Consider the following 12,544-nt stretch of genomic DNA (forward strand, 5'->3'; position numbering starts at 1 on the left):
CTACATATGCCCCAGTGAAAAGGAATACTCTCAACACCTCACACTACGTGGGATTGCTTGGGGTTTTGGGGACTCCAAGTGATAAATCCTATCCCCAAATCTAGATCAAACCCTTTGGTCCAAGCGAGGAGGATCTCTCAACACTTCACTCTGTTGTGCCTATACAACTACACCCTAGTGGAGAGGGTCTCTTGACACTTCACTATGTTGTGATTGTAAAGAACTCTTGGAATGTGGAGGTAAATTAAATCACGTCGGAAGAGAAAGGAACATTCCGCTACCTCTCGACTCACCTTCTTAACCCTCTTTAACCTTGCTAAATCTAATTCTAATGAAGCTGTCACTCATCAAAAGGATGATTAGATGGATTCTCAACTCTAGTGTCACTCTAAGGGAAAATCAAACAATAAGCAAACAAGATTGAAACTCAATTAAAAACTTAATTAAAGGAAACATAATAAGAGTCAATGAAACAAATAAAACCTAGGGTTCACATGTCTAAGTGCCCAAAAGGGTTTAGCTCTTCATGGAGCAATACATCTTTAAGAATGAAATCAAATGACAATACAAGTATTCCATAAAGAAAACCCCCTCTATTCTTGTGATGATGATCTTCAAGAACAACCCATCCTTTTCCAAGGATCTCTCCATCAAACTTAGGGTACACTCTTGTGAAGCAAGGCCGTCGATGGCTCCCCCAATGGTTTTCCTCCAAAGATGATCGATGTTGATGGTCAAATAGTCTCCCTAAAACATCGCAAAAACCTCATCCAAACCCTAGTGGTGGCCTCCTCCAAAAGTAGAAAAGAAGCCCCCTTTAAACCCTTCAAATCAGCTACTTAAGTATGAAATCGGGCATCCACACCAGCATTCACACGGCCATATGCCCATGTGGAATTTCCACACGGCCATGTGAATTCTCTAGAATCCAACACTTAGCAGAAAATTGTCCTAGACTTTACTTCTCTGTCTACTAAGGCCACCCGGGTGGGCACACACCCATGTGGTAGACTGTGTAACTTTCTTTGTCTTCAAATTCACTAGAAGAACTCTTGAAACTCTTGCACAAGTTGGGTTATGAATGTGTGACTTCCCTAGGTGCCCTTCCAACTCTTGTTTGACTTGTAAAACATTGGAAGACGGCACCCACCTTCAAGAATAACACAAGCATTGTGCCTTGTTCATTCTATCTTTGTAAAAGAACTTCAAACAGATTCTCCACAGTCTATTTTTGCTTCTTTCTTTCTTAGAACACATTCACAACCCTATGCAAATAAAAAAACACAAATACACAAGAATGAGCTATAAAATTTGATAAAAACAATGCTCATTGTAAGTAAAACATACTTAATAATATGCATACACAAGCACTTATCACCTGCATCTAGAACTTTCCTAGTTGTCCTATTTACACTATTGTGACCCTCGGTCAGGCCTGAATGGCAGTGCGTCAAAATGTCTTGTCCTTCCACTTGTGAAACACATCTTCTAACAACTTGATCAGAGCAGCTGTTGAAAAGATAAGGATCCTCCCATACATAGTACTTCAAATCTAAGAAAAACTTCTTCCTCTGTTGATAGGTAAGCAACTTCGGGAGGGTATTTGTGGCCAAATAGTTTGCAAAGTTGGCGAACCATGGTGTTTCTTCTTCCCTTACTATCTGAATACTATAAATTTGCTCTCCAGGGAATGTGTCATTTATTTCCCATTTTTCCAAGAGATTCTCATGTGGTCCCTCAAGGTGGGACAGGTGACCTGTAGCCAAGTTTTCTGGCCCTTTCTTGTCGTTTATCTATAAATCAAAATTTGGAGTAGAAGGACCCATCGGATCAATTGAGGCTTGGTATCTAATTTGTTCAACAAGTATTTTAGTACAGAATGATTAGTATACACAACTACCTTTGAAAGTACCAAGTATGACCAAAATTTGTCAAACGCAAACACTACTGCAAGTAATTCCTTCTTAGTAGTTATGTAGTTTTATTGGGCATCATTCAAAGTCTTACTCGCATAATAAAAAGGATAAAAATGATTGTCCTATCGTTGCCCAAGTACTGCCCTAACTACATAATCACTTGCATCACATATTAATTCAAATGGCAAACTCCAATCTAGGGAAACTATGATCTGTGCCTCTACAAGTATTTTTCATGAGGATGAGAAAAGGAGTCATGCATTCTGCATTAAACTAAAAATGGATATCTTTTTCAAGTAGCTTCATCAATGGTCAGGCGATCATAGAGAAGTTCTTGATGAATCTCCTGTAGAATTGGTTGAATCCCGCAAGTGTACGGGTCATCAAGTAATACCTATCACGTAAGCATGAGAGGGTCGTATTCCCTGGGGTTCAAAGATGTGTTATTACTTCCACCAAGACTACACTTCTAGTCTAACAAAGGTAAGTTTAAAACAAAATAAGAAAACTAACAAGAGAGATAACTATAGATAAGTTAGACTAAGGCACATCACATAAGCATATTAAGGAAACGATTAACAATGAAAGAGTGAGGTTCCTAGGTGAGGATCCCCTTGAGACTAGTAAAGCTAGAAGGATACTAGAATTTCAAAGGCAATGGTGGTTTTGGGGCAAGATACATCCAAAAATAGGTTACCTGATGGTCACTGCAATTAACCACTAATCCCGTACAAGTATTGGGTCGGAATAACTTCCTTCCAAATCCTCCTATGATTGCATTACGCCTAGGTAAATCTTTAATTAGGGTCAAACTCAATATCTAGGTTCATCCCTAATGGTTGGAGGGGCTTGAAATACCTGATGGTCATGGTGTATTCATACATGAATCCCTTCTAAGCCAAGTGTGTCTAGTACAAGGGACGATGGTCAGGCAACCAAATACAACCTAGAAATCAAACCATAGAGTTCTCATGCAATTTTATACAACAAAGAACACCAAGCTTAAACCACAAAGCAAACCAAATAGCATAAATATAAATAAAAATATACATAATAGCAATTTCATCCCAAGGTTCACCGGATGCCCGATAACCTTGGGAGTCTAGTTCAACATGAATAAGAGAGAGATCTCAAAATATATAGGAATCTTAAGCAAGATCATAGAAAAACTCCCTTAGACTTGTCGACTAGAAGGTGGTAATGAGAACTTGTCGGATCCATGCCAACAAGCTCCTTGATGTTCTCTTTGATAGCACTCCTCTTCTCCCCTTGGATTTTGCCCTTAGATCTACCTTCTCCAACCTCCTTGAAGCCCTAGGTGATGATGAATGAGAAAAGGTGGCCAAAGACCCCTTCAATGATGCCATAACCCCTCTTTTAAAGTGCTCTCGGTTAACTTCACGGCCTGGTTCACAGACATGAAGAAGCCCGTCAGAGCCTCAAGATTTTTGCCGAAATTTTCGTAAAATGCTACAGTATCCCCTACTACAGTAAAAACTGCTACAGTAGCTATAGATTCATTCACCGGCTTACGAGCATCTTCACGACCATCAAGTTGCCCATCAACAAAACCCGAGACTTCATAAATTGTTCATCCCGTTGTGCTATAGTGTTTGCTACAGTATCGATACAGTGCTTGGGGCCCTACAACGCCGTTTTTGGTGTAGATTTCTTCGCGAATGCATTCTTTGGCTCACCTAGGCTTCTTTGATGCCTGTAACATGAATGAAACCAATCAAATCATAAAAGGCACCAATTCATCAAAGAATACATGAATAGTGCAAAAGTTATACGTATAAAATACATACGTTTAGGCGTTTATCAAGAATCCAGCATGTCCCAAGAAGCTTCTGATGGCTTTCACTAAAGTAGGAGGATGTAGTTTTTCAATAGTAGTGACCTTAGCCTTGTCTACCTCAATTCCATAACATGAAATCTTGTGCCAAAGAACTATTCCCTCTTTTACCATGAAATAACTTTTTTCCCAACTAAGAACTAGGTTGGTCTCCTCGCATCGGGCTAGAACTCATTCCAAATTTATGAGGCACAACTTGAATGTGTCACCGAAGACTGAGAAATCATCCATAAATACTTCCATGATGTATTTTACCATATCTTCAAAAATTGCCATCATACACCTCTGAAAAGTAACCGGTGTATTGCACAACCCAAATGGCATATGACAGTAAGAAAAAGTGTCATACATGCAAGTGAAGGTTGTTTTCTCTTGGTCTTCTGGTGCGATGGGGATTTGGAAATATCCAGAAAGACCATCTAAGAAGCAATAGTAAGGATGCCTGACTAATCGTTGAAGAATTTGGTCAATGAATGACAATGGGAAATGATCGTTTCTTGTGACATCATTGAGTTTTCTGTAATCTATGTATACTTCCCACCTCATGACAGTCTAGTTGGTACAAGCTTATTCTTCTTATTCGTTATCACAGTTATTTCCCTTTTTTTTGGTACCACTTGTATTGGGCTAACCTACGTAGTGTTAAAAATTGGATAAATAATGCCTACATCGAGGAGCTTGATGACCTCATACTACACTACCTTTTTCATGTTAGGGTTGAGTCTTTGTTGAGGTATCATCGCTGGTCTCGTGAATGTCTTCCATGAGGATCTTGTGTGTACAAAAAGAAGGACTGATCTCCCTGATATCAGAAATTTTCCAAGTGATTTCCCTTTTATACTTCTTCAGTACACTCAAAAGCTTGCCTTTTTGCTTAGTCATTAGATCTCAAGTGATGATGACCGGATGTTTGGATCCCTCTGCCAAAAATGGGTACTCTAAGTGTTTAGGCAGTGGTTTCAACTCTAGCTCTGATGGTTCTTCAATTAACGACTTCAATCTCCCATATTTTCCCGGATCAATATCCTCGAACCCTCCTTCCTCCTCCGATGAACTGTAATTGCTTGAACTGTCTCCCATGGCATGAACCTTGAGTTCTAATGAATTTGTTTGACTTCCTTGGGCATGACTTATTTCTGCACAACTGATAGGCCTTATTTGATTTGTATTTTCCTTATTCATTTAGTCTCTAGTGGGCATGAAGGGAAAAATAGGTGAATCATGTTCCACCACCGAGGCCATCTCCTCTGAACTCATGAACTGAATGAAGAAGTCCTGTACACTTTGCTTCCTTAGATTAGGGGTGTTCGGTGTGTTGCAATACTGTGCCTTCGACCAATCATTAGTAATAAGTGTGCCAACCAATCCTATCAATTCAATTCTTGTTGATAATTCTCTTGGACAATAAGGATGTGGGTTCTGTAAATAATAACAATTAGTCCAATCATTAGCTAAAGCCATAATTACAAAGAGGAGAAAAGAAGTATTCACAGAAATAAAATACGGTGATAGAATACAATTATGAACACAAGAGTAAGAATATACACAACTAGAACAAATAAAAACAAGAGAAACAAATAAATTAAAATGGCTAAATCCACAAGCTATGAGTTTTTTGAGTATTCCTTATGGGTCCCCGGCAATGACACCAAAAACTTGATTTACTTCTTACAAGTGCACAGGGTTGTCAAGTAGTACCCTATGTGTGACCAGAGCCCTGAAACACCATTTTTGATGTCGATTTCTTCCTAAATTGCATTGTCAGGCTTGCTGATTGCTTCCCCGCAAGTGTACTGGATCACCAAGTAATACCCTGTGAGTGACACAAGGGTCGTATTCCACGGGGATAAGGAGCTCCTATTACTCCTCCATCACTTATTCTCTAACCTTACAACTTAAACATGGTGAACTACTCTAACACATGCAAGAATGTAAACAATTTGTGAGTATAAGAATTACAAAGTAACACGAGAGATCACAAGAGCAACAATGAGATATAGAGGCCAAGGGATGAGGATCCTCTTGAAGGGTCATCAAGATATATGGATGCACAGTAATAACATAGCAAGAGTGATTTAGATTGAACCCTAATCCCATACGACTGTCAATAAAGATCTCTCCCTAATCACATTCCTATGATCGCATTAAGTATAGGGAGATCCCGCAATAAGGATACACTTACCCTAAGTCTATCCTTATGGTTTAGAGGGGCTACCGACACCCAATTTCTTGGCATGTCGATACAAGTATACCCCTTTTAGTTCATTAGGGATCTAATACACGTGAGTCGGTCACATCTACATGTACAATTCAAGTAAGAACTACGGATCTCTCCATTAAGTAGTTCTAGGCATGAATAGCAATGAACTAGACCATAAATCATCCCAAGAATTTCAATTAATAATAAAGCATCCAAAATACATGATGAACCCCCCAAGGTTCACCTACATCCAGTGGCCTTGGGGGTCTAGTGTTCCATCATACAAACAAGCATGATTAAAACAAGGAAAACAATAAACAAGCTCATAAATGACACTCCCTAGTCCAAATGATGAAGAAGAAGAGCAAGGCCGGCCGAATGATGCTTCCTTTAGCCAATTGAATGCCGAATGACCCCTTGACTCCTTCTCCTTTGATGGTAAAGTTCTCGCCTTGAAGTTCAAGCCCTTGATCACCTCTCAAGCCTCAAGAAAAGCATCCTTCAAGATGTCTTCGTTCTTCCCTTTCTTTCCCAAGTTGTGGCTGCCAAGAAGCTCCCTTTTCACCCCTAAACCATGCTTTTATACTCCCCATGTTTCCCAGCCATATAGGGGCTGTATAGGGATCAAAAAGAGGCCAAAATCCCTCCAAAATTTGCCATCCCAGGGTCTATCCTGGGGTCTATGATGGGGTCAATGATGGATTCATTAAGGCCGTATGGATCAAGCTTGAAATTGGCTTCCCTTGCTACAGTATCCATCCCTGGGTCAATCTAGGGAAGCATTGAGGCCGTATGGCCTGGGTCAATTCCTGACTCAAAAATTCTCCAGGTGATACAGTGGTTGTTACAGTGATCTTGCTACAGCAATCTGCTATAGTTAATGCGCTACAGTATGACGACCTGGTTTTCTTCTTTTTTTTTCCCGTCCAAATCATATCTTCGTGTCTTTCATGGTTTCTTCTTGCCCTGCGAAGCAAATAATATTTGATTAAGTACAAAATGGGCATCCATTCATAATAATATCAAAATAGTCCCTCTATTTTGCGTTTTACGCCCTTTTAGTCCCTCTAATACAAAATCTGCCTTTTTGGTCCTCCTATTTTCATATTTCTGTCTTTTTGGGCCCTCTAATTGATGGATCTGCCCTTTTGGTCCTTCCAGCTGATGAATTAGAGGGACCAAAAAGGATGAAAATGTGAAAATACGAGAACCAAAAGTGCGGATTTTACAATTAAACGACGAAAATGTGCAAATACGAGGACCAAAAGGGCGGATTTTATATTAGAGGCACTAAAAGGGCAGAAAACGCAAAATAGAGGGGCCATTTTGATATTTATACCTATAAAAATACATGCTAGAAGTATCAAATACATATACTAAAATACGTACATTTAGACACTTATCACTTGCCTTGGCTTCTTTAAGGCCTGTAACATGAATAAAACCAATTAAACCATAAAAAGGCCGTTAATCCAACAAAGTACCAATAAATCATTATGAATTTATATATATAATATACATACATTTAGGCATTTATCAAGCTTATTGAAGTATTCTTAGCTGGTTATTTCTCACCAAGAAGAATGACCAAGTTGCGTCAAGAGATTACATCTTATGCATAGTTGGACACTTAATCACTATTTGAGCCATGGGAGAGATTCAAAGAGTTGTTAACAAAATGGCAGTATCACAACCTCCTCGAATGGATGGAAGTTCATATTTTCAATCAAGACTTTAATTAGAGTACAAGACGTCTTTATTGATTCAAGAATCGGAAGGATCGCTCGGGTAGTCAGCTTAGAGGTAGTTGCAGCTGATTGAAGAAATAGCCATGAATAATTATCAATGGGGCTCAAAAGGCAAGTTATTTGGTAAGCCGACCCGGGATGATCTGAGGTTAGTGAAGTTACGTAACTAGTAGCCTGTAGAAGCTTTGAGTCGAAGATCGACAACTTGTCTGGCTACGGTAAGACGGCCACATTCATGGTGTGTGACATGTGTGAGGGAGGACATGAATTGACAGATTGCTCCATTGTCGGAGTGGTGCATGAACCCATCAAATAGTTAGACTTTGTTGATAGTGCCCTCTGACAATGAAACCCCTATAGTTGTATGTATAAACCTAGGATGGCTAAATCATTCTAATTTTCTCTGGGAAAATCAAGGGCACAGTGTAAGGCCCCGCCATGATTTTCTCCTCACCAGTAGAGTGACAAGAGTCCTGCATTAGAATAAGTACTTAGTTCATTCAGAGCATAGATACTAAGTTTCAGCATTTCGAAAACTGATTCCAAAGCGTAGAGGTATCGATGAGAAACCAACAGGCTTCTCTTCAGAATCTAGAGAATTAGGTAGGTCAAATTGCTAAACTATTGTTCGAACATCCTCAAGGGAGTTTGCAGAGTAATACTAAAGCAAATCCACTTGAGCAGTAAACATTGCCACCGGTGAAGGAGTATGTCCCTCACGTCTTGTACTCCTCAAGATTGAAAAATAGTCATACAAATGAACAATTCAAGAGATTTTTGAATCTATTGAAGCAATTGGACATTAATGTATCATTTGTTGAAGCTCTTTCCCAAATGATGAAGTACGCTAAATTCCTTAAGGACCTACTATCAAAGAAGCAAAAATTTGAAGACGTGTCAATGATCACATTGAGTGAGGGAAGCTTCACGTTGCTTTAAAACCGCCTATCGAGGAAGAAGAAAGATCCAGGGAGTTTTGCTATCATTAGTAACATTGGTGATTTGGTAAATGAAAAAGACCTAGCAGATCTAGGTACTAGTATAAATGTAATGCCTTACACCATATTTATAAAACTTGGACTTAGTGACCTAAAGCCAACTAGGATGACCTTGCAATTAGCGGACCATTCCATTAGGCATCCTAGGGGAATCATAGAAGTTGTATTGGTTAAGTTTAATAAATTTATTTTTATAGTAGGCTTTGTGATTTTAGATGTAGATGAAGATGTTAAGGCATCCCTCATTCTTGGTAGGCCTTTCCTAGCCACCTCCTAAGCCTTAATTGATGTTAGAAATGGTCAAATGACACTTTGGGTTGAGGATGAGGAAGTCATGTTTGCTTTATCTAATGTCATTAAACATCCTTCTACTTCTGATGATACTTTTTACTTCATTGATAAGACTGATTTGATTATTGATGAATGTGTGCAGGAAGTTTTACACAAAGAGCCTTTCAAGAAGTCATTGGATGACCCTCATGCTAAAGAGACCACCCCTTTACTTACAACAACTTTGGTTGAGGAAAGCAAGAGAAAGAAGAATTGGCGAGGTGTCACTTCCCCCAAGAAAAGCAAGAGAAAAATCTTTGCCTAAGTAGGTAACCCTGAGTCAGTCAACTTCATTGGTAAGTTCCTTATTTTCTATAATCTCGCACTTGGACACTATTTCAGAGATATTGATTTTTGTTTTCAGGAGTGCTTCTGTTTTGAACCTCCTTGACATGTGCATTTTAGGTACATCAAGCTCGTGATGTTAAACAAGTGCTTCTTGGGAGGCAACCCGAGCAAAACTTTTTCATATTTTGTTGAGTTTGAATCTTTAGTGATAGTTAAATAGTTTTGTTTGAGTTAGAAATAAATTACTCGGCGTATCTTTGATTTTTCATGTATTGGTTAGTTGTTTGTCCTCTTAGATACTCATTTTATGCTTCCAAGGTCATACTTGTACTTGAGCTTAACTACAGAAAACAAGGGAAAGTCTGCTCAAATTTTTCAGGACTCTTAATAGAGATCCTTTTTGGCATCTTACGCCCATAAGCAATGCAGCAAGGGGATTCTAGAGAGTCTTATGAGCGCTCTTACGACCCGTAAGTCCTAGTGGGCACAGTTTAGAGGTCCTTATGGGTAGCTTGCGCCTGTAAGTGAGGCCATAAGGATTATCTAGAGCACTTTACGAGTATATCTTAAACACTTATGGCTCATAACCTCCACGGGATACAACCTAAGTTCTTTATGGGTACTTTACTCTCGTAAGCTAGACCGTAAGAGCAAGATAGAGGACTTTACAAGTTAAAGTGTAACAATCCTTATGGTCATAACTTAGGCTGTAAAGGAGATATACCCTTACGGGGCAGGCCTTATGGCCGTAAGCACCTCATAATTGTTCATTTAGAGAGACTTACGACAATGATTTATGATCGTAAACCTCCTCTAAGTACCTAGGGTTTTAGCGACGTCGGTGACCTTTGATCTTTATTTTGAATACTTTCATATTGGATTACTGTTGTTGGTGTTTCTTTATCCTTCCATTCTCTCCCCCTTTTCCTTATCACTTGTTTTTGAGTGTTTTTGAATGGGGTTGGATCATTTTGGAAGCATTTCACTGGTCAGTTTTTCTCTTTCTTCTTTGGCTCGAATGTATTCCTTATTTTTCTTGATTTCTTGAGTTGAATGATAGACAATTCGATTGAAAATAATTTTTTGCATGGTTAGATATGTTATTTTATGGTTTAGATGCAATTATTGTAAAACTTTTAAGCTCCATTGTATAGTAGGAATCCTTACGGCTGTAAGGTCGTCGTAAAGATAACTTTTCCTGAGTCTTATAACCGTAAGTCTTCCCGTAAGCAGGCCATAAGCACTTTTGATTTGAGAAATTTCATATTTTTGTGCTCTAAACTTCGTGATTCTCATTATAGCATGACTAGAGCAAGGAAGACAATGATCTCGATCGGCAAAAAAGGGTTGGACCCGAGGCTTCCACCTTTGGTCCCAAGCATGCAGAAGAGACTTTTGACTCCTCAAACCATCTCAAAGTCCCCACTTTTTCTCGAGGTTCGCCTCGAGAGCGCTTTTACCCACTTTTAAGATGAAGCAGCTTTAGCTAATCCTCGTATGGTGGATTGACCATTCTTGCTCGCCTTGGGCTTGAGGGGAGGTGTGGGGATGCTCCAGCCTGCAGCTTGGACCCGAGTCTTTTCATATGAGGAGAAGGTGCATAGAGACACCACCTTGGAGGTCCTTATCACGTTTGAGCTGGACTGCGCGTTGATTGGCTTTGACTGGGCTGGCTCCATCCAATTTTAGTTGTTCGAGGAGTAGAGGACTCTGACCTATATAGAGTTTGCTCTACTGTCGAGGATCTATGACACATACTTCATCGGTACTCCATGTATGAGAATCTCCTTATTGATTTTCCTCATAGTTTCACACCTAAGGATGTTTGGCAGCATTTGTGCCACTGTAGAAGCTGTGAGCCAGGCCTTACCAAGGCCTCATTTCGAATGCACCGGCTCATTGGTATGTGCATGCTTTCATGGCTTGTTCTTTTCTGGTTGAGTAGATAGTACTACAGTGGTGGGATGACAGGAGTTATTGTTTCTTTATATCCTGACCGAGTGCAGTCCCATCCACTTGGGATACATGCTAATAGATTTTATTGCACATCAGGGCCAGCATGTATGCTTGGGTGCAATCTTTGCTAGGCCATACATTATGAGACTGATCTGAGGATGGGCCTAGTAGATCAATCCAGGGCCATGAGGTCGTCGGTGGCACTGCTCCCCTTGGGATGGAAACTCTACATCTAATGGGGGTGATAGTGCACCAAGAATCTAGATGGATCCTCACCCCAACCCCTATCGAGCAGCCACTAGAGGGGGGTGAGGCAATAAATGAGGAGTCAGACGATGATTCCAATTGTGAGGCCATTGCACTTGCAGGATCTCCAACAACAGTACCTCATCCTCGACCTAAATTAGAGATATAGAAGCTGTGAGCTACAGTGATTCAACAATAGGAGGGGTCATCAAACTATCCTGGCTACCGAGGTATGGATTAAGGTTGACCTAGACCATACCTTGGACTTATTATCCCGCATGATCCCTTCATCGGTACTAGTTCCTCCAGCATCAACTCCTCCATCATCATCGCACCCATTGACTAATTCCTTACCTTCATATGCTCCCGAGCATTAGTTCTTTTATTTAATTTTGTCTTTCATTTTTCAGACTTTGTATTCAGTATTTTGGCAAGGGTTGGCCCTGCCTATTTTGTATCTATTTTGAGACCTTTATTGGATTTTATTTTCAGTTTTTGGTGTTTTGATTTTGTTGAGCTTTAATGTTTTCCATGTACTTTGCAGGTCTTATATGCAACACCCAACATCCTCAATTACAAAGGGGATGCTCACTTTGGTCATTTCTTGACCTTGAGTAACCCCAACTGCAAAGGCATAACAATGGACAAATTAGGCTAGTTCTGTTCTCGTTTACATTTGCCTTGCATGCTTCTATATACACACATTGAGGACAATGTATGAATTAATTGTGGGGGAGGGGTTTAAGTTTTATTGTTAATTATTTTACATACCAAGTATGACTTATGATGATGCATTTGTAATATAGTTGGAGTTTCTTAGTATTAGGGTGAACACATGCAAGTTTGTTCCATTTTGAGTTCTAGTTTTTTCAATGTGCACTCTATTCTTAGCTATTCATTTAATTAGAGCACACAACTTCTCTATTGTAGTAACTTAGACTATTGTTGGGCTTCATTTAGTTTTGTTCATTTACTTCATGCGGTTGAATGGAGGATTTTTCTTTTGC

This window comes from Dioscorea cayenensis, chromosome 4 (assembly GCF_009730915.1).
Source record: "Dioscorea cayenensis subsp. rotundata cultivar TDr96_F1 chromosome 4, TDr96_F1_v2_PseudoChromosome.rev07_lg8_w22 25.fasta, whole genome shotgun sequence".
Taxonomy (NCBI): domain Eukaryota; kingdom Viridiplantae; phylum Streptophyta; class Magnoliopsida; order Dioscoreales; family Dioscoreaceae; genus Dioscorea; species Dioscorea cayenensis.